Raw genomic sequence first — 24,759 nt, forward strand, 5'->3', positions numbered from 1 at the left:
GTCAGTTTTCAAATTTTTAAATAAATTTTCAGTTACTATCACTACAAATTTTTCTTCTGTTTTGTTATCTTTCTTCTCATTTTGGTATTCTCAATTATATATAAATTATTACTTTTGAAATACCCCACTACTTTTAGACATTCTGCTATGCTTTTTCTTCTTGTTATTATTCATCCTTCTTGCTCTGCATTTTAGTCTTGAGAGTTATTATTGACATATCTTCGAGCTCACTTATTCTTTCCTTAACTTTATCCAGTCTACTGATGAATCCATCAAAGGTAGTTATCTTTTCTGTTACAGTGTTTATTCCTAGTATATTCTTTTTTTAAAAAATGTTAATGTTTATTCATTTTTTTTGAGAGACAGAGAGAGAGCATGAGTTGGGGAAGGGCAGAGAGAGAGACAGAGAGAGAGAGAGAGGGAGGAGGAGACACAGAATCTGAAGCAGGCTGGATGCCATCTGTCAGCAGAGAGCCCAACACAGGGTTGGCAATCATTTACATATAACACCCAGTGTTCATTACAAGTGACCTACTAATCACGAGCCACGAGATCAGTACCTGAGCTAAAGTCTGATGCTCAATTGACTGGGCCACTCAGGCAACCCAAATTCCTAGTGTTTTCTTTCTACTTTTCTTAGAGTGTCCATTCTTCTCCTCACTTATCCATCTTTTCTTGTGTGTTGCCTACTTTTTTCCATTAGAGACCTTTATATATTAATCATAGTTATTTTTTTTTCAAAAAAATTTAAATGTTCATTTATTTTTGAGAGAGAGAGAGAGAGAGAGAGAGAATGTGTGAGAGAGAATGAGTGAGCAGGGGAGGGACAGAGAGTGAGGGAGACAGATAATCTAAAGCAGGCTCTGTGCCATCAGTGCAGAGCCTAACCATGGTCTCAAATTCATGGACCATGACATTATGACCTGGGCTGAAGTTGGAAGCTTAACTGACTCTGCCACCCAAGTGTCCTTTTCTTTACAAAAATTTATTTGAATTCTAGTTAGTTAACTTACAGTGCAATATTGGTTTCAGGAGAATTCAGTGATTCATCATTTACATATAACACCCAGGGCTCATTACAAGTGTCCTACTAATACCCATTCCCCATCTAGCCCATCCTCCACCCACCTCCCCTCCATCAAGTCTCAGTTTGTTTATCTTTAAGAGTGTCGTATGGCTTGTTTCTTTCTTCTCTCTCCCCATATGTTAAATTGTTTTATTTATTCAATTCCACATATAATCATAATTATTTTAAATGTTCTCTGTGAAAATTCCAAAATCTGAATTGTATCAGAGTTTTGATGCTCACTTTGGGTCACCATCTTCATTTTCTTCTTGCTTTTCAGCATGACTTGTACTTGTTTTATTGAAAGGCTAATGTAATATATTAAGCAATTCAGTTGGACTATACTTAATTTTTACTGTGGCTGTATGTGCCAGAGGCTTTAGTTTCTTCTTGTGTCCTTGTTTTTGCCTCTCCTGTTATGTTTTGGCTTTCCTAAAAACTCCTTCTTAAATAGAGGCTGAGCCCTGGAGCAATTTCAGTTATATTCCATTGTTATTATGCCAGGGTCTTGTTCATGTCATAGTAAGAAGTGGAATAGAGAAGCATTCTATTATGGTATGATTACATTTTAGTCATAAAATGCAGACGGTCTGTGTCCCTGGGTTACTGCCTTCAAAAAGAGTTTTGTTGACTTTATTTCCTACCGCAGGAGAGATGGGAAGTTTAGAGAGGGATGGAGTCAAAGAAATGCCCTTTCCCACAGATGAGACAAATCTCTAGAAAAAAAATATTTTTTCTTTGGAAAGCTGGCTTTTATTATGAAGAATGCTCTGGACATACTGCAAAATGTTTCATTTTCCCCTAGGCTACCAGAGACATGAGATGATTTTTGTTTTGGTTCTTTACAGTCTTGGAGATAAAACCCGCAGAGGGAGACACTCCATAGAAGTGTGGCCTCAAGGAGATTCTCATTTCACTCTAGTCTGCACACAGACTATAATCAATATTATCAGTAAGTATTCTTATCAGTTTATGGCCCCAGCAGCTTCTTTCCAGGGACAGGGATCTCAATTCTGGTCCTCTGTATTTGCTTATTTATGTAGATGTCAGGGTGGATGGATGGTTTTTTTTTTGACCTCTATTCTCTGATGGACTCAAAGAAAGTCATTGATTTTCAGTTTGTATAACTTTACTCCTACTCTAAGTGTGGTAATGATGACTTCTAGCATTTTACATGTCAGAGCTGATATCCATTTCCTTTGGAATTTTTATAAAGCAATTGGCCTCATTTTCCTTGAATGATCTTATGCTTGTTCTAGCACAAGTTGCACTATAGGAACCAGTGTTGTGTTTCCAAGTAAGTTCCACTTTGAGTACAATCACCTCTTTATAAAATGCCAGACCCTGTCCTGGGACCACTAGGCTTCTAGAGTCTTCTCCCTCTTGTTTTCTCTAAGCATTACTGGTGGGGGATAGTATCCACTGGGGAATCAGGGTTTCATAGGAGGCAAATAGAATCATGTACTTGCCTACATTTTTCATCTTAAAATAATTTTTAATGTAGGCAGAGAGAGAGAGAGAGAGACAGAGAGAGAGAGACAGAGAGAGAGAGAGAGAGGCAGGTAGGCAGAGAGGGAGACACAGAATGTGAAACAGGCTCTGGGCTCTGGATGTCAGCACAGAGCCTGATGCAGGGCTTGAACTCATAAAACATGAGACCATGACCTGAGCTGAAGTCAGATGCTTAACCAACTGAGCCACCCAGGTGCCCCATCTACATTTTTCATTTTAAAATATTTTGTTGGAAAACGTTTCTTTCATAAATTAAGCAAAAGTTACACATTCACTGATTATCTTAAAAATAATGTTGTCATTGAAAAGCATGTTTTAGGTATATAATAAATGTTTTATAATTATCTATTTATATTATATATATAGTATATATGTTAATATTTTATATTCAAAGAAATAATTCATGTTAACTTAATGATATCAAAAATGAAATTATGAAAAGAATCTTTAACTTAGCAATGTGTTTCTCATCTTGTTTTCCTTTGGTTTTGTGCTACTGAATCTGTATTGAAGTCATTTTCCCATGTTTATGACAACACAGACAGTTGCTATGGCAAATAATTTAATGTCACAAATTTCAACAGAAAATTAGAAAATCATATTACCACTAGTAAAACCTTTTGTCCTATACACAAAGACCTCAGTTATTAATTCTGTCAACACTGATATTTTCTGTCATCTCAAAAAACTTATTAAAGTTGAACTGGCCTCATAAACAGTCAAAGAGATGAAAAGTACTTATAGAAGGGAAGTTGTATTTAAATGCAAATAGTTTTGAAAATTGGCGATCATAGTGAACAATGGCGACAGCAAAACTGGTAAAGTAACTTATGTTACTATTTTCATTTACTAATAGATAAACTTCGAGTACTTGAAAACAGGAGATATGTCATGGAAATTCATTAACTACATTGCATTGACTCCACATAAGCCTTCTAAGTGAAAAAAAACTCCCTCGAAGAGTCAATCAAGGTATCAATCTACATTTGAGTCTACCACAATTTTAATTCTCTCTGTAAGTGAACTTCATATCAACAGAGAAAGAAGAGAATATAAAAGCATTGCTCATCATTTGTGTTTGTTCTTATTAAAATTAAGTAAACCTTTTCTTTTCATATTCTGCTTGCAGGATTCCATTTTCCCTTTTTCTTTTTGTCTGTTATTCTAGGCAAACTATTTTCTTAAAATTTTTTAAATGTTTTAAATTTATTTTTGAGAGACAGAGAGGGACAGCGTGAGCAGGGGAGGGTCAGGGAGAGAAGGAGACATAGAATCCAAAGCAGTCTCCAGTCTCTGAGCTAGCTGTCAGCACAGAGCCCTACGCAAGGCTCGAACCCATGAACTGTGAGATCATGACCTGAGCCGAAGCCAGACGCTTAACTGACTGAGTCACACAGGCGCCCCAGGTAACCCATTTTTGAAATACAGTCATGTATGTTTTTTTTAAATATAGACAAATTGTTTTTCAAAGCTTATTTATTTATTTTGAGAGAGAGAGAGAAAGTGAGAGAGAGAGAGAGAATATGAGAGAATTAGAATATGAATGCGAGCAGCGAGGGTCAGAGAGAGAAGAAGACACAGAATCCGGAGCAGGTTCCAGGTTCTGAGCTGTCAGCATAGAGCTTGACCTGGGGCTTGAACCCACAAATTGCAAGATCATGACCTGAGCAAAGGTCAGACGCTTAACCGACTGAGCCATCAGGTGCCCTGAGAATATTTTTTTTTAATGAAAATATATCACTGTTATTCTTCTGCTCATGTCCAAGAACATGGAATTAAGGGGCACCTTGGTGGCTCAGTGGGTTAAGCATCTGACTCTTGATTTCAGCTCAGGTCATGATCTCATAGTTGTGGGACTGAGCTCCACATCAGACTCTGAGCTAGACATGAAGGTTGCTTAAGATTCTCTCTCTCTCTCCCTCTGTAACTGCTCCCCTTGCACATGCACTCACACTCTCAAAAAAAAAAACAAACAAACACAAAAGCCAAAAGGAATGGAATTAAAATATCTCCCAGGTTTACAAAATGAGCTTTAAATGGTGAAGTCAATACATTATTTAGTGGAATCTGACACATAAAAGTTATTGTTATCTCCAACCAATCCCTTGGTATGCCAACTAATGTATTTACTTAGATATCAAATTCACAACTCAAATTCAACAAGTCAATAACAGAAATATTCCCACCACAACATAAAAGTAGGTGCAGGAAGTTTTATATAAATTAGTAGATGCTTAATATTTTACTAATGCCTACCAACTCTTGATATCTAACTACCAAATATTTATTTAAATGTTTGAAACTATGAAACTGGTATTACACTATATATAACTAACTAGATTTTAAATAAAAAATGAAACAAAAAATGTTTGAAACTAACTTGTTATACAAAAATGAAGACTAGATAACAGCCCTTGCTTTCAATTTTAAAATTAAAAAAATATTTTCCTTACACATGGTCTTTTAATTAATATATATGCATCAATGTATCTAGAGGCAGTTAATCTTTTGCCAAAGTTAAATTATTCTGAGCTGTTTAATCTCTAATTGAATAAAAGGTTTTTCTTTAAAAGTAGTACAAACATAAGTGTACACTTCACCACTAGTAGGGTATTTACACACCCCAAACATATGGTGATCATCAAAGTATCACCTAGTCATAGTTACCCCATGAGATTTTAATTTTATATTCTAAAGAGGATTTCAACAAACACCAAATACTAATATGACCATTAAATATACATGAGCATACACAGGCATGTGCACAGGCACACAATTCTGTTTAGCTCTTTCAAGAATTTTTAACCTGACACAAGAGGGAAACATTAGAACTAAAGGTACTGAATTTCGACTGTAAATAAACATTCTAAAGGGAAATACTTGGGAGAATTCTGAAAACAGGTTGGGAGAACGGTGCATGAAGCCAAATTTAGATCCCAACTAACTTCAAATGATTGTAATTGAGAGTCATGGAGTTTATACCATTACAATGTCTATATTTAATCCTAACAATATATATTTTTTAACATGATGGAATTATCCAAAACACTTTAATTGTCCTATTTCATCATATGACAACAATAACTATCCATATTTAAAGTTTTACAGTCATGTAAAATAAATATTACAAAATATCCATGTTGCTTAAAAGCAGATATAAAATGCTACTTAATAAGCTTTTTAAAATAATAGGATTACTAAAATAGGACAGAATGGCATTGCTAATCAATTTATAACTTAGATATAGGTGAATAGAAGTAGCCCAGGTCATTTTATTTATCACTCAGAAAAACAAACCACATTAAATGAGCAGTGCTCTAGAACTATAAAATCTTCACAAAGAAAATTCCTTCCATCTTTCATTGTTATTCTCTAGGCAATTTAAATATGTTTTTCACTCCATTACACCAGCATTTATATTGTGTGGATCATAAAAATACCTTGCTGTCAAGTAAGTTTTATGGAGTTTACTGTACCATTGTTGTCCAGCATCTTAACTCTAGTTTATTTCAGTATCTTAAGTAACTGCTTTCCTCTTACATAATCCCTAGTAGTATAAATCTTTTCTGCTTAAGAAATAATGAAACAGGCTAAATAAGTTGTGAAATATATACCATGTTATCTACAAAAAAAGCAATTCATAAAAATGCTGAAGTACATAAAAATGACAAGGAAATGACTTGTGTGATTCTTCTAATCTCAAATTTAATGTTAAAAAAGAACATTTTTACTGAGCTTGAACATGGCATTGAAATATGAGAAACTATCATTGCTCCATTTGTCTCCGTAAGTATAAAATAATTTCAATACCATAACAAAACACTTTAGCACATACATAAAGTAGTTCCTCAAATCCTGAATATCTCTAAACTCTATTTTTCTATTAGATATTCAATGCTACTTTATCCCAAAATATTACAGTTCAATTACTTTAACAGGTTTATGAATTGTGTACACATTGCTATACTTGGACAGCTATAGCTTCTGTTTTGATGGTAAAATATAACCTTGTTTCGATGTGATTATAGATTATATATGGATCACTCTCAATACCACGTATGTTTCTGCTCTATTGGTTTCATAAGTTTGTAAGAATATTGCTTTTTATCACAGTGTTTCATTACAGATATTTTGTATTCCAGGATTACAGCAAAAAAATTATCTTCAAGTTAGCCACGACCATTGCATGTCCTCTGCTATCATACGCAACGTTTTTTTTACAGATTGTAGCACATTTTTTCCTACTCTGATCGATGGCCTCATGGAGCACTTTGGCAAACATCTATTTACCAGATGACCATTTGGCATCAACAAATCTCAGCCTCTTGGCTCTCACATCCTGGTTGTTTTCACTTTCTTTACAATATTATGGGCCAAGTCTTGTTCATCTCTGATAAAATTGTTATGAACATCTCTATGAATTTCTCCTGCTCTGCAATAGGCCTTTGTACAGATTAAATTTAAAAAGTCTGTTTAGCACAATAGTCTATTAAGTCATTACACTAACCTCTATACAATCATTTCTACTATGATCTTCTAACTTTATTTTTTGTAACTTTATTTTTTTAGAATATAACACTATTTTTTAACATATGCAATTATTTTCCATCATTTACAATGCAGTAGTTACAATGACACTCCAAATGGATAAGCAAAGTAAAAAATCAGAACCCCAACTTCTATTTCATGTAATTAGACTTATACAGAAATTAGAAGGTTAAGTAACAACTAGTTAATCACCTAATTTCACAGCTATCCGAAGCGGCAATCATTATATAGCAGTAATAAATTGTATAATTTATCTTGAATATATCATAGATAAGCTGCTATATAATGATCTCGTAACTTTAAAGAGCACTATCTTTAGGTAGCCACTTGAGTTGATTTAGCTTCTGGTACACAGATTCAGTTTATAGAATATGGAATAGTTTAATGGCATTACCATCTTAACTTTTAATATAAATCCATCAATAAACACTTGTGAAGCAGGATTTGGTACTGCAGTGTCTAAAAATTTCTTCAAGTCATGAATACTTCTTAAAAGTGCACAGCCATAACTATGGGGTTATCCTTGATGGTAAAGAGTAGTAAAGTTACTGGACTGAAGGGGTTACATCAGTAGATGCCAATATGAAAAGGAGCAAGTAGCAGATTTTATAATTATTTAATTATTTACTTGAAAAATGCTGTTTTTATTTAGCAACAGAAATTAGACTGTATGTGTTAACTTCAGAGTTCAAGGAAATCATGGTGTGAGTCCTAAAGATAGTTTGACTAATATTCAGAGAATGTTATACAATGTCATTTTTAATTTCCTGACAAAAGCCCTGAAATAAGGGCTGTTAATTCAGGAGCCCAGTCAGAAGCATAGAGGGAATAATAAGAATATAATTGGCTGATGCAAGGGAGTCCCGAGTAAAGAAATGTATTCATGAAAAATAGCATGCTTCAGACAATTCCAGAGACTCTGAGAAACACGACTGTGGAGTACGCATTTTGTTTTGAGGTTTCACCATTCCAATTTTAAAAGCTGATTAGTTTTTGAATATCAGTTTATTGAACTTCTAGGTCTACTCTAAATGCATTAAATTATTAATTTTAACATATCCATTGGACTAACTGCTCTAATCAAAAGACATAGGGTACCAGGATGGATTAAAAAAAAAAACCCACAAGACTCACCTATATACTGTCTGCAAAAAGACTCATTTTAGACCTAAAGACACCTGCAGATTGAAAGTGAGGGGTTGGAGAATCATTTATCATGCTGATGGACAGCAAAAGAAAGTTGGAATAGCCATACTTATATCAGACAAACTAGATTTTAAACCAAATCTGTAATAAGAGATGAAGGTCATTATATCACAATAAAGGGTTTATCCAACAAGATCTAACAATTACAAAGATTTATGCCCCCAACTTGGAAGAAGTTAAATATATAAATCAATTAATAACAAACTAAAAAAAAAAACCCCTCATTGATAGCAATACAATTATAGTAGAGGAGTTTAACACTCCACTTACAGCAATGGACAGATCATCTAAGCAGAAGATCAACAAAGAAATAATGGCTTTGAATGATACACTAGACCAGATGGACTTAGATATATTCAGAGCATTTCATCCTAAACCAGGAAAATACACATTCTTTTTGAGTGTACATGGAATATTCTTCAGAATAGATCACAGACTGGGTCACAAATCAGGCCTCAACCAGTACAAAAAGTATGAGATCATACCATGCATATTTTAAGACCATAATGCTATGAACCTTGAATTCAATCCCAGGAAAAAAATTGGAAAGACCACAAATACATGGAGATTAAAAGACATCGTATAAGGAACAAATGGAGTAACCAGAAAATAATAAAAGAAATGAAAAAATATGTGAAGCAAATGAAAAACAAATGGAAGCAAATGAAAAAACAAAAACAAAACAACACTCCCAAATCTTTGGGATACAGCAAAAGCTTCCCCAAAATGGAAGTATAGAGCACTACTACATCAAAAAGCAAGATAAGTCTTAAATACTCAACCTAACCTTACAGGTAAAGGAGCTAGAAAAGGAACAGCAAATAAAGTGAAAAGCCAGCAGAAGAAGGAAAATAATAAAAATTAGAACAGAAATATATGCTATAGAAACAAACAAATGAAAAACAGTAGAACATATCATTAAAAGTGGGAGCTGGTTCTATGAAAGAATTAATAAAACTAAGAAATAAATGTTTGGGTGGCTCAGTCAGTTAAACATGCAACTCTTTGTTTGGGTTCAGGTCATAATCTCATGGCTTCATGGGTTTGGGTCCTGCATCAGGCTCTGTGCTGGTGGTGCGGAGCCAGCTTGGATAGTCTCATTCTCTCATTCTCTCATTCTCTCTCTCTCTCTCTCTCTCTCTCTCTCTCTCTCTCTCTCTCTCTCATTCTCTCTCTCTCCTCCCTCCTCCCTCTCTTCTCTCTCCTCTCTCTTTCTCTCTGCCCCTGCCCCACTGGTGAGATCTGTCTCTCTCAAAATAAATAAACTTTAAAAAAAGAATTAATAAAACTAATAAATCTCTAGCCAGACTTATGAAAGAGAAAAAAGAAATAACCCAAATGAATAAAAATGCGAATGAAAGAGGAGAGATCACAGCACCGCCACAGAAATACAAACAATCATAAGAGAATATTAGGAAAAGCTGTATGCCAACAAATTGGGCATGCGGAAGAAACGGATAAGTTCCTAGAAACATATAAACTATCAAAACCAAAATAGAAGAAATAGAAAATTTGAACAGACCCATAACCAGCAAAGAAAATGAATCCACAATCAAAAACCTCCCAACAAACAAAAGTCCAGAGTCTGGTGGCTTCCCAGGGGAATTCTACCAGACATTTCAAGAAGAGTTTATGCCTATTCTTCTCAAACCATTCTAAAAAAAAAAACAGAAAATTAAGGAAATCTTTCAAACTTATTCTATGAGGCCAGCACTACCTTGATTTCAAAACCAGGCAAAGACCCCACAAAAAAGGAGAATTATAGGCCAATATCCCTGATGAAAATGGATGCAAAAATTCTCAACAAGATACCAGAAAATTGAATCCAGCAGTCCATTAAAAGAATCATTTACCATGATCAAGTGGGATTTATTCCTGGGCTGTAGGCCGGGTTCAATATCCACAAGTCAATCAACATGATACATATATCAATGTAATAAAAGAAAGGGTAAGAACAAGATGATTTTCTCAGTAGATGCGGAAAAAGCATTTGACAAAATACAGCATCCATTCTTAATAAGAACATTAAACAAAGTAGGGATAGAGGCAACATACCTCAACACTATAAAGGGAATATATGAAAAACCCACAGTTAATTTCTTCCTCAGTGGGGAAAACTGAGAGCCTTTCCCTTACAGTCAGGAACAAATCGGGATGTTCACTCCCACCACTATTATTTAATATAATATTGAAAGTTTTAACTTGAGCAATCAGACAACAAAAAGAAATAAAAGGCTTTCAAGTTAGCAAGGAAGAAGTAAAACTTTCACTATTTGCAAATAACATGATGCTCTATGCAAAAAACCTGAAAGATGCCACCAAAAATTACTAGAACTGATACATGAACTCAGCAAAGTGGCAGGATAGAAAAAGTACAGAAATCTGTCACATTTCTATGCACCAATAATGAAGAATCAGAAAGTGAAATCAAGGAATTGATCCCATTTACAAGTGCACCAAAACCCATAAGATACCTTGGAATGAACCTAACCAAAGAGGTAAAAATTCTGTACTCTGAAAACTATTGAACACTTACAAAAAAAGCTGAAGATGGCACAAAGAAACTGAGAGATATTCGTTGCTCACTTACTGGGAGAATATTGTTAAGTCTATACTACCCAAAGTAATCTACACATTTAATGCAATCCTTATCTAAATACCGCCAGCATCTTTCACAAAGCTAGAACAAACAACTGTAAAATTTGCATGGAAAAACAAACGACCCCAAGTAGCCAAATCAATCTTCAAAAAGAACCATGCTGGAGGAGTCCCAATTGCAGAGTTTAAGGTATATTACAAAGCTGTAGTTGACAACACGGTATGGTACTAGCACCAACACAGACACACAGATCAATGGAACCGAAGAGAAGACCCCAAAATGAACCTAAAACTATATGATCAACTAATCTTCGACTAAGCAGGGAAGAATATCCAATGGAAAAAAGGCAGTCTCTTCAATAAATGGTGTTGGGAAAACTATACAGCATCATGCAGAACAAAACAGGACCACTTCCTTACCCCATACACAAAAATAAACTCAAAATTTAAGAAAAATCTAAAAATGAGACAGAAAAACATCAAAATCCTAGATGACAACACAGGCAAAAAGTTTTGTGACCTCGGCCACAGCAACTTCTTACTAGACATGTCTCTGGAGGCAAGGGAAACACAAACAAAAATTAACTATTGGGACTTCAGCAAGATAAAAACTTCTGCACACTCAACAAAACTAAAAGGCTACCTACTGAATGGGAGAAGATATTTGCAAATTACATATCTGATAAACAGTTAGTATCCAAAATCTGTAAAGAGCTTCTCAAACTCAATACCCCCAAAACAAATAATCCAGTTGAGAAATGGGCAGAAGGCATTAACAGACATTTTTCCAAAGAACACATCCAGATGGTTAGCAGACACAACACATGACAAGATGCTCAACATCACTCATCATCAGGGATATACAGATAAAAATTGCAATGAGATACCACCTCATGTCTGCAAAAACTTACAACACTTAAAACACAAGAAACAGCAGATTTGGTGAGGATACAGAGGAATAGGAACACTTTTATATTATTGGTGGGAGTACAAACTGGTGCAGCCACTCTGGAAAACAGTATGGAAGTGCCTCAAAAAGTAAAAAAAAAAAAAAAAAAAAAAAAGAACTAGCTTATGACGCACCAATTGCACTCCTAGGTATTTATCCAAAGCATACAAAAATACAGATTAGAAGGGGCATGTTTACCCTGATGTTTATAGCAGCCTTATCAACAATAGCCCAGTTACGGAAAGAGCCCAGATGTCCATCAACTGATAAGGGATAAAGAAAATATGGTGTATGTATACACACACACACACACACACACACACACACACACACAATAGAGTACCAGTCATCAAAATAATAAAATCTTCCCATTTGCAATGATATGGGTGGGGCTACAGTGTATTATGCTAAGCAAGACAAATACCATATGATTTCACTCATGTGGAATTTAAGAAACACAACAGATGAACAAAGGGGAAGGGATTAAAAAAAGAGGGAAGAAAAAAACCTAAGAGACTCTTAACTATAGAGAACAAACTGAGGGTTGCTAGAGGGGCTGGGTGGCTGGAAGATTGGTACTAAGGAGGGTATGTGTTGTGATGAGCACTGGGTGTTATATGTAAGTGATGAATCACTAAATTCTCCTCTGAAACCAATAGTACACTATATGTTAACTACCTAGAATTTAAATAAAAATTTTAAAACATAATAAATAAAAGTTTAAAGAGAAAAAAAATTACATATCCAGAGTTCTCCACAAGAGAACTAATGTTAGGATTTGCTTATCTTGTTTGTATCTAGAATATTTTCCCAAACAAGTATGGGATTACATTGATACTTCATACAAAAATATGAGGTCTTCCAGAAGCAATGGCAAATAGAAAAAAAAAAAGGCACCAAAAGGTACCAGCTTGGACAAAAGTGTGTTTTTAGTGTCCTGGGGTCCCTGGGATATGAATGGGCTCCCGCATCAGTGCTTAGACTATCCTTGACCCTCAAACTTCAAAAACAACAAACAAACAAACAAACAAACAAAACCTCATTTAATGAATTAACTGGGTAGAAAGTGTTTTCATAGAGATTCAAATCAAGGTTTGACCAATCTCTTTTTATTGCTGTTCACCAATATAATAAGACATCTAACCATTAGTTTTCAGGTCAGCTTAGACTGAATCAGAAGCTTAGGAATCTAGGTTCCCATTAATTCTCCACCTCTCCCAGAAATGGAATCCTAAACCAGTCCATCAGGAATAGCTTTACAGCCTTAGTGAGGTCCTCTGCCTAATAAGACCCCTGCCATCCCTAAATAAAAGTAAGATGGTAATAACCAATCTGCTTTTTTGCCTCAATAACTTGCTTTTTTGCCTAGGTAATTTGCTTTTTTCTGTCCCCTTCTGCCTATACATCTTTGATTTTGTTTAGCTCCTTGGAGCTCCTTTCTTTCTGGTAGGTTAGATGATGCCTGGTATATAAATCCTTGAACAAAGCCAGTAAGACCTTCAAAATGTACTCAGTTGAATTTTGTTTTCCAACACCCTACCTTCCTACTCTCTTATATTGAACAGAGCTTCAGGATATTCCCATTTCTCCTATCCAGGCTCCCAATTCTCCGTGAAATATGCTACATGAAAATAATGAATGAGTGAATGAATGATGACTGAATGAATGAACGAAGGAATAATAATTGTTTGGTCCTATAACATGCTGCCTATCTTCTGCAGTTATTGCTTGGCATCCAGGTTGGTAGAGGTAGACTTAAATCACTATGCTCTCCACTTTGGTCCAAATTTCAATTTATTTGCAGTATTTTTTACATTATTCAAGGGTCTAAGGGTACTTACTTTCTCTTAATTTCATTAAGGTATTATATTTTTCATTATTTTTGTTACATTTTTGTTGGTTTCAAAGAGAAGAATAGAAGACAAAATAACACTTCAGCATCTTAATGGTGAAGTATTCCCTGTATTCTTAATGAATGTAAGGAATAAAATTTGTCCTTTGCCCAGATTATGATGGAAAGCTGTAGTCAACTGCATGAATTTATACTAGCTGAAAATGACTTAAAAACACCTTTTTTTCTAATTGTTGGCTTTTCATTTAATTTAATGTTAAACCAAAAATAAATGGAAACCAGCCTTAAAAATTCGTTGAGCAGACATAACCAGTTTAGTCATACAAGCAAAGCTTAATTTAATTTTGCAAGCCTAACTTGACCTGAGTCATTTATTGCTTATGCCTCTGAAAGCCAATTAATTCCCTACCTTTTAAAAATTCTAACATAACCAATCACTGTAAAGAATAAACAGTCTTTGCTTTCTCACTATATAGACTCCTTTATGACAATATGCCTCTGAGCCTCATTCTATGTTTGGTTGAGCGTTTCCTTCGTTTGCACACTGTCTTTTTTTGGTGTGTGCACAATACACTTCTACTAATGAGTATGTGGTGATTAATTGGTTTTACTTTGGCTATTTTTGAACTTGTGACATTTCAAGACACCATTTTCTCAAAACTTGTTGACACAGATATGGTACCTTTAAAAACATAAAAGATAATTTATGCATAATCTACTTTCACTGCCATTTGAGGTTTTCTACAATTTACTCTTTTGGAGATTGTTAATTCTATTGTATATTACAAAAATGCTTCAAGAACATTATAGAGAAGTTTTACTACGGTATAAATTGTATTATTACTTGAAAAGTCCATTGTAAATGTTAAGATTAAAACTAGATATGAATTAAAAGATTAAAAATATATCACAACAAAGTTGCTAAATGTTATTTTAAGAGACAGGCTACTATAATTATTTTGTAAAATTCAATGGAGTATATGCATAAGAATTCAATACAATGCAGTTTGTAATGTCAAAAACTTGGCATTAACTGAAGCCATGCTATGGAAATATAAGTAAAATTTAACTTATAAAACATTTAGTAATGAAGATTAATTAGAAAGAATACTTTTTAGAAACATTTATTTAAAAAAGAAACAATATTTATATATGAAATTTGAAACCCCATCAATAAAATATCACTGATGGTTTGATTAATTTACAGAGAAAATGTTTTACATCATGAGAAGACTATTCTATGTTTTTACCATAAAACATCAAGAAAAACAGATTACGGGGGCACCTGGGTGGCTCAGTTGGTTAAAATCTGACTCTTGATTGTGGCTTAGGTCACGTTTTCACGGTTCAGGAGATCAAGCCCCACATTAGTTACACTGCGCTAACAGCGCAGAACCTGCTTGGGATTCTCTCTCCTCTGCCCTCCCCACCTCCCCCATCCCACCCTGCTCATGCTCTCTCTCTCTATTAAATAAGTAAACATTTAAAAAAAAAAAAAGAGATTATGTGGGCTATCTCTGAAGGGAGTAGTAAAGAAATATTTGATAGAGGAAACCATAATTGTTTTTTGTTTGTTTGTTTTGTTTTCTTTGTTGTTTTTTGAGAGCATACTTGTAGTAAGTCATGCCATTATAGAATGTAATTACACATATCAGAGAGACTATGTGATATGAAAGCAGGGAAGCATGTGGAAAAGAATATACTGGACAAAGGAGAGTATTTGATACAATAATAAATATAATGCTAAACAATTTTGAAATGGTGTTGTAAATAATCAGAAAAGATGCCTCTGTCTTTAGATAGAACTTAATTAATAACTGTAACTACTGGTGGCTAATGAAAACAATAATAGTAGTATGGTACAACTGATATAAATATTTATTTACTTATTTTTTGATATAAATATTTAAATGGGAATATGGATTTTATGTTGAAAGTTAAGTAATATCTAAGGCAAAAAATTGAAATGAGCTGAAAATAGAAATGATACACAGAATATAAAATGCTGAAGATAGCGGGTGCCTGGGTGGCTCAGTCAGTTAAGCATCCAACTTTGATCTCAGGTTGTGAGTTCAAGTTTCCAAACTGAGATGGGACCCACCTAAAAAATAATTAAAATAAAATAAAGTAAAATGCTGAAGTTAGAATTTATCTTAAGGGAGGGGCGCCTGGGTGGCTCAGTCGGTTAGGCCTCCGGCTTCGGCTCAGGTCAGATCTCACGTTCGTGGGTTCGAGCCCCGCATCGGGCTCTGTGCTGACAGCTAGCTCAGAGCCTGGAGCCTGCTTCCAGTTCTGTGTCTCCTTCTCTCTCTGCCCCTTCCCCTCTCATGCTCTGTCTCTCTCAGTATCAAAAAAAAAAAATTTTAGAAGAATTTCTCTTAAGGGAGAAATTTAAGAAAACTCATATCCATATCCTACTTTTTTATTCTTCATGGTAGGCCTATAATGGGTATGAATTTATTATTATATTTTACTTACACTGTAGATATGAAATGTAAAGAAATTCAGTTAACTGTATTATTATTAAAGAAATTAACACAAATATATTTAAAAGGTAACCTTTTACATGATAGAAGTAAAAGGGCTTTAAGGTTACTAATTCATGGCTATGCCCTAAATCAAATGACAAAAAAATTATATTCTCTATTTCATAGTTTATAGAGAAGTACTTCCTCTCAATATTTGATAAGAATTACAAATACAGGGGTATTTGTCAGTGGAGTATATGACTTTTGATCTCAAGGTTGTGAGTTTGAGCCCTGCATTGGGTAAAGAGATTATTTAAAAATAAAATCTTAAAAAAAATACAGATTTAGAAAATATCAAATTATACATGTGTTCCTGCTCAGTTTTAAAATTGTGCTATTATTTTATATGCAATTTTATTTTAATGAAATTATTAATTTAATAACTATTAGTATTTAATGAAATAGATAAAGCAGTTTTGTTGAAGAAAATATTGAATTAAAACCAAGTTCTGAGATCATTCTTCATAATCAGGTGGGATTCATCCCAGAATGTAAAGTGGTCAATATTCACAAATCAATTAACATCATACATCACATCAAAAAGAATAAAAACCATTATGTTCATTTCAATAGATGCAGAAAAGGCATTTGAAAAGATTCAACATCCATTCATGATCAAAACTCTAAAAAAAAAAGGGTTAGAGGGAACATAACCTAACAAGGAGAACCCACAGCTAACATCATCCTTAATGGTGAAAAACTAACAGCTTTTCCTCTAAAGTCAGGATGAAGACAAGAATGTCCACTCTCAATGCTCTTAGTCAAAAAAGTACTGGAAGCCCTAGTCATAGCAATCAGACAAACTAAAAAAAGATGGGCATTCATTCTGGTAAAGAAGTTAAACTGTCACTATTTGCAGATGACATGATACTATATGTGGAAAATCCCAAAGACTTCACCAAAAAACTACTAGAAGAAAAAAAAAAACAAATTCAGTAAAGTGGCAGAATACAAAAGTAATACCCAGAAATTGGTAGCATTTACATATGCTAACAGCAAAGTCACAGAAAGAAAAATTTTAAAAATAACACCATTTACAACTGTACCAATAACAATAAAATATCTAGGAATAAACTTAACCAAAGAAATAAAAGACTTGTATTCTGAAAACTATAAAACACTGATGTGAGAAACTGATGACAAACAAATGGAATGATGATCTATGCTCCTGGACTGTAAAAATTAATATTGTCAAAATGTCCATATTACCTGAAGCAAACTAAAGATTCAGTGTAATCCATATCAAAACACCAACAGCATTTTTCACAGAACTATAACAAATAATACTAAAATTTGTAGGGAACCATAGATGGCACTAAATACCCAAACAAATTCAGAGGAAGAACAAAGCAGGAGGTATCATAATTCTAGATTTCAAGATACACTACAAAGCTATAGGAATCAAAACAGTATGGTACTGGCACAGAAATAGATATATAGGTCAAGAGAACAGAATAGAAACCCCTGAAATAAACCCACATTTAAATGCCCAATTAATCTATGACGAAGGAGGCAAGAACATATAATGAGAAAACTTGTCTTTTTAATAAATGCTGCTGGGAAAATTGGATAGCCACATGTAAAAGAATGAAACTAGACTGATTTCTAAACCCATACAGAAAAATAACTCAAGTGTATTAAAGACCTAAACATGAGACTTGAAACTATAAAAGTCCTAGAAAAAAACACAGGCAGTACTTTTTCTGACATCAGTCATAGCAACATTTTTCTATGTATGTCTCCTTAGGCAAGTGAAATGATAGTACAAATAAACTATTTGGAAAACACCAAAATTAAAACTTTTTGCTTAGCAAAGGAAATCATCAACAAAACAAAACGAGAGCCTACTGAATGGGAGAAGATATTTGTAAGTGACATGCTGATGATGAATTAATATCCAAAATATATAAAGAAGAACTTACACAACTCAGCATCCCCAAAAAAATCTGATTAAAAATTAGGCAGCAGACTTGAATAGATATTTCTCCAAAAAGACATACAGATGGCTGACAGACATATGAAAAGATGCTCAACATTACTAATCATCACAAAAATGCAAATCAAAACCATAATGAAGTAACATCTTACACCTCTCAGAATGGCTAAAATTAGGAAGGCAACAAACAAGTGTTGGTCAGGATGTGGAGAAGAAATGAACCCTCATGTACTATTGGTGGGGATGCAAGACTGACGCAGACATTGTGGGAAATAATAGGGAGGTTCCTCAAAAAATTAAAGATAGAAATACCACAGGATCCAGTAATTCCACTGGGGAAAATGAAAACTCTAATTCAAAAAGATATAAGCAACCTTTTGTTTATTGCAGCTTTGTGTACACAGTCAAGACATGGAATTAACCTAAGTGCCCATCAATAGATATATGGATAAGGAAAATGTGGGGCGTGCGTGCGCGCACACACACACACACACACACACACACACACACACACAGAGGAATATTACACAGCCATAAAAAGATGAGATCATGCCATTTGAGAAAACATGGGTAGACCTACAGGGTATTAGGCTAAATAAATCAGTTGGAGAAAAACAAATACTATATGATACCATTCATAAATAGAATCTGAGGAAAATAGATAAACAAAAATTAGAACCAGAACTATAAATACAGAGAGCAAACTGTTGGTTGCCACAGGGAAAGGTGGTAGGGGTTTGGGAAAAATCAGCGAAGAGCAGTGGGAGATACAGACCTTCAGTTTGGGATGAGTAAGTCACAGGAATAAAAAGCACAGCGTTAGGTATACAGCAAAAAAAAAAAAATAAGTAAAAACATTAAAAACCTCAAGTTCTTTTTCTAGCAAGTATACTTAAGAATCTCCATTTATTCGTAACTACTATAAAATATTGTTACGTAAACTCTCTGTATTTTAGTTTATTCTTCAATAAAATGTGAATATTAACTAAAGCTCTCTAATAAAGTCTGCATACAATTAATGCACGTATAATTGTGTCTGAAACATATTGCTTTCTATGTGTTGTACAAATAGGAAACATAAACATTCCAGGTTTCTTAAAATATGCACACCTATTACTCTTGCTCTTTTTTTGATGACCAAATGCTTGAAATAGCCACACTTATTAAAATAGAAGTAATGTGTTTGTTTTGTATTATTCATGTATTTCTACTCACTTAACTTTTAAAAAGGAAATGACTAATTGTGGGGTGCCTGGGTGGCTTAGCTGGTTAAGTGTCCCACTCTTGATTTCAGCTCAGGTCTCACAGTTCTGAGTTCAGGCCCTCTATCTGGATCTGTACTAATGGTATGGAGCCTGCTTGGGATTCTCCATTCCCCCTTTCTCTTTGCCCCTTTCCTGCTCGTGCTCTCTCTCTCTCTCCCTCTCTCTCTCTCAAAAATAAACAAACAAACATTAAAAGAAGAAGGAAATTGGGGTGCCTGGGTGGCTCAGGCAACTAAGTGTCTGACTCTTGGTTAAAATTTCAAAAAAGAAGGAAATGAGTAATTTTAAATACCAAGTTAATTATCCCTAATAAATTGATATTATAAAATAAGCAAACTTGAACCTCTAAGGTAAATCTCTGGTTAGAACTCTAGATAGATATTATTGTTTATTATTATTCTATAAGTATTATTTTTTTTGCATTAAAAAATGTTTTATGTTTATTCATTTTTGAGAGACAGAGTGCGAGATGGGGTTGGGCAGAGAGGAGACACAGAATCTGAAGGAGGCTTTAGGCTCCAAGCTGTCAGCACAGAGCCCGACATGGGGCTTGAACTCACGAACTATAAGATTATGACCTGAGCCAAAGTCAGACGCTTAACTGACTGAGCCACCCAGGTGCCCCTCTGGTTGCATTTATAAAAGTTTTTTTTTTTATAGTTGCTTTATATAATCTTTTTTTTTACTTTATAAAGTTTCATATTTTTTTAACATATGCAATTATTTTCCATCATTTACAATACAGTGGTTACAATGACACTCCAAACAGAAAACCAAAGTAAAAAATCAAAACACCAACTTCTATTTCATGTAATTAGACTTATACAGAAATTAGAAGGTTAAGTAACAACTAGTTAATCACCTAATTTAACAGCTATCTAAAGTGGTGATCGTTATATAGCAGCTTATCTATGATACATTCAAGATACATGATACAATTTATTACTTGCCCATAAGCTACAAGACAGCCTGCTTAATACCTTTCCTTAAATTCCACCTCTATACTACAATATGCTTGAGGTCCATGCAAAAAAGTAGCTACCTTTTATATAGGAAATGGATGATTAAATCTTTGGTGTTGTAAAAGCAACTTCATTTAAACATAACCACCCCCACCACCAAAAAAAGAAGAGAAAAAAAGTTTATTCCATAAGTATTATTTTAAATAGTAAATTCTAACAATATTTCCTCATTTATATCATACATGAAAATCTTTACTACCTAAAATATTTTTTATGTTTATGTATTTTTGAGAAAGAGACAGAGCACGAGCAGGGGAGGGCAGAGAGATGGAGATACAGAATCTGAAGCAGGCTCCAGGTTCTGCGCTGTTACCATGGAGTCTGACAGGGGCCCAAACCCACAAATCGTGAGATCATGACCTGAGCCAAAGTCGAATGTCCAACTGACTGATCCACCCAGGTGCCCCAATCACCTAAAAAATTTCTATAGCTGTGTTTGTACTTTCTTAGCAAAACCTACTTTGTTGGTGGGGTAAAAAAGAAGAAACAAAAGAAGATACTAATGGAGTGACATTCTCTTCATTATCCCCTGGTCATATACCTGGTAAATCATTTGTTAATTATTACATCTTCAACTTTCTCTTTTTTTTTTTCAATCTCCCTAGTTCTGACATACCTACTGATTGGGAAAAATCAGTGAAGAGCAGTGGGAGATACAGACCTTCAGTTTGGAATGAGTAAGTCACAGGAATAAAAAGCACAGCATTAGGTATACAGTAAAACAGATTACTGTTCCTCAGTAAACACTGACTAATTCATTATGCCATTTAAATTTCTAAAAAATCACATATGGGAATAAGGAAACCAAGAACAGAAAAGCAGAGTTAAAACATATTGTATAAACATTCAGTGGAGAATCTGAGAAAAAGATTTGTATTTATGAGATAAGGTAGGAGAGTCAGGTAGACCTAGGAATTAAATAGTAGCAATTAATTCCGTAACTATTTCTACTGCAAGGAAGAAATGGTCAGAAGATGAAGGATGCCAAGAAGGAAGAAACCTTAGCCAAGTCTATGTAAAGGAGAACAGAACTGAAGAACATTAAAGCAAGGAACAAATGCCTTGAAGTTTTGACACAGAAAATCTTTGCAGAAGCCAACACTGGAGCCTCGTAGTAACATGAACTCAGGTTAACATTGGTGGAAAGGATAACAGGTAACGCCTGAAGATCTATACAGAGATCTAGTCTTTATGGTGATAGGCAACTAATGGTCATGCATCATGAAAATAACGGTTGAGTAAGAGTTTCTAATAAAACCAGGCGAAGTGCCTGGTAAATAAGGGTAAGTTCTAAAGCATGGACTTCAACTGGCAGAGAGCAGTAGGAGTGAAGGCCCTTTAAAGAAAATTCATTCATTATCTTATGAAGGAATGTTCACACATTGTGATGTTGAGTATAAGATTCCCAACTTTCAGGTGAAGCCCTTGGTCTTTAAAATTGAGAAAGCTTCAAATATTAAAAAATATGATTAAATAATGGTCCTTTTTAGTAGTAAAGTAACTGGAAAATGTAGGGATTAAGCAGGTGGCAAATATTAAATACATTGAACACATTTATTTTAGGATGTCAGAGAGCTTATTTTAACATTTGTATTTATGATCAAAGTTCATATGAATAGAAAAGCTGTACAACTGCATGTATATGTCAAGTAGTTATTGATTTTTAGTGCTTTTAGAAAAACACTTCAGTATTTCAAAAGGTGATAATTAAAGACTGGTCAGAAAAATTAATTTTAGAATGAGAGACCAAAGGAAAATTGAAATTAAATGACCTGAGAATATTAGGAAGATATACTATTTTGTAATTATGGTATGTAATAAAAGTGTCTAATTAAAGGGTTTAAGATCAATATTGCACCAAATGTGTCCAGGTACATGTTCCAACATTTCCAATTAAATACCTCAGTTAAGTTTTGACCTTGAAGCAGCAGTTACATTAAAAATGTATTAATTTTAAGATTATAGAATAGCATATTGATTTTTTAACAAAAAGCTACAAAATTAATCCCACCTAATTGCAACTGATGACATCAAATTGGCCATTGCAATGTCACCTGCAATTTCTGAGAGTTACTTTACTACATCATAGTTGTAACATTATATTATCCCAATCCATTTTAATATTTTCATAAGTAGTTTACATATTAGATAGACAGTGTCAACATACTAAAGTTGTGTTTCATCCCTAAATTTTTTTCTCATTTTATTGTTTTATTAAACATTTTTTAAATGTTTTAAATTTTTGAAAATTTTGTATTATTTTTAGTTGAAGTATAGCTAACATACAATGTTACATTAATATCAGGTATACAAAATAGTGATTTGACAACTCGGTATGTTATGCTGTGCTCGCCACAAGTGTATTTTCCAACTGTCATCATACGACTATGCTGTATCTTTTGCCCCTTTAAACTATCTATTCATTCCATAACTGAAAGCTTGTACCTCTAAAATCAGTTCGTTTGTTTATCTTAATATTTATTTTCAGAGAGAGAGAGAGAATGAATGAATGAATGAGCAGGGGAGGGGCAGAAGGAAAGGGAGTCACAGAATCCTAGCAAGCTCCAGGCTCTGGGCGGTCAGCACAGACACAGGTGCAGGGCTTGAACCCACAAAATGCAAAATAATGATCTGAGGCAAAGTCAGACGCTTAACTGACTGAGCCACCCAGGTGCCGCTAAAGTCAATTTTGAATAGATTATTGTAAATTACTACAAACTTCTTGCTGAAGATATCTGAAGGTTGTTACATACCATATTTGTTTATCATCCTTCTGTTTCTCTGTTTATAATGCTAAAAAGTTTATCTTAACTATACTTTTGGATTAGACAAATTCATAAGCATATATAAACATTTGTCACATGGAAATATTCTAAATCATCAATTACAATTGAATATATCACAAAGTAATTTATTGATTTATTCACCAGATGCCTTAGAACTTAAGTGTGTATTTTTCACCCACTGTTCTGTCTCCAGGATACAGAAACTATGCAGACTAGGCCCTAAATTCTGGAAATTTATTTGCCTATCAAAATGTAACTGATATATAACTTTGTGTAAGTTTAAGGTGTACAAAATGTTGACCTTATACATTATACATTATATAGTGCAATATGATTACCATCCTATCATTATCTAACACCTCTATCATGTCACATATTATTATTTTTTGTGTGATGGGAAAAATTAAGATCTAATCTCTTAGCAACTATGAAGTTCATAATAAAGTACTAGTGACTATAATCACTATGCTGTGCACAAGCTTACCAGGACATACTTATCTACTAGTTCCAGGTTTGTACCCTAAACAATATGTCTCTAATTTCCCCAGCTCCCAGCATCTGGGAGGTAACCAGCATCCTACTCTAGGTTTTGACAAGTTAAGCCTTTTAAATTCTACATATAAGTGAGATCATGCAGTATTTGTCTTTTTATGTCTGATTTATCTAAGCATTGTGCCCTTATAAAGGACAGGACTTCCTTCTGTCTCATGGCCAAAAAAATCCCATTGTGTGTGTGAGCACATATACCCATATATATTCTCCACATCTGTATCCATTTGTCCATTGATAGACACTTAAGTTGTTACCATATCTTGGCTATTATGGATAATGCTGCAGTAAACATGGGGGTGAAGATATCTCTTTAATATCCTTCCCTCTTTCATTGCCCTTGAATATGTAAAGTCAGAAGAGGAACTGCTGGATCATATAGTTGATTATATACAAAAATACTTGTATTTTTAATTTTTTGAGCATTCAATGGTGGTTTAACCAATTTATACATATTCCCTTATCTTCACATCCTCACCAACACTTGTTAAATTGTCTTCTTGATATAGCCATTCTAATAGATGTGAAATGATATCCCATTATTTCGATTTGCATCCCCCTAATGATATATTGAGCTTTTTTTCATGCACCTGTCAGCCATTTGGGTACTTTCTTTATTAAAAGGTTTATTTAATTCATCTGCGCATTTTTCAAAATCTAAATATAGAGTGTTATCATGCCGTGCCTTTATTTAAAATCTTCAGTTGTCCAAAGGAGGAAAGTCTCACGGATTTTTACCTGCCCACACATGACACTTCCCTGTTTTATATTCTGGGTACACTCTCCTATTTTTAAATATTATCTGCAGGCATGCTATCCAGTTTCAAATCCTTGCATATACTGATACTTCATCACAGAAAATACTTCTTCATTCTCTATTATCTAGTTAATGCTCATACACATTTTAGATCTCACCTCAAAGTCACCATCACAAGAAAGACT

Source organism: Suricata suricatta, chromosome 8 (genome assembly GCF_006229205.1).
Source record: "Suricata suricatta isolate VVHF042 chromosome 8, meerkat_22Aug2017_6uvM2_HiC, whole genome shotgun sequence".
In the NCBI taxonomy this organism is placed as follows: Eukaryota; Metazoa; Chordata; class Mammalia; order Carnivora; family Herpestidae; genus Suricata; species Suricata suricatta.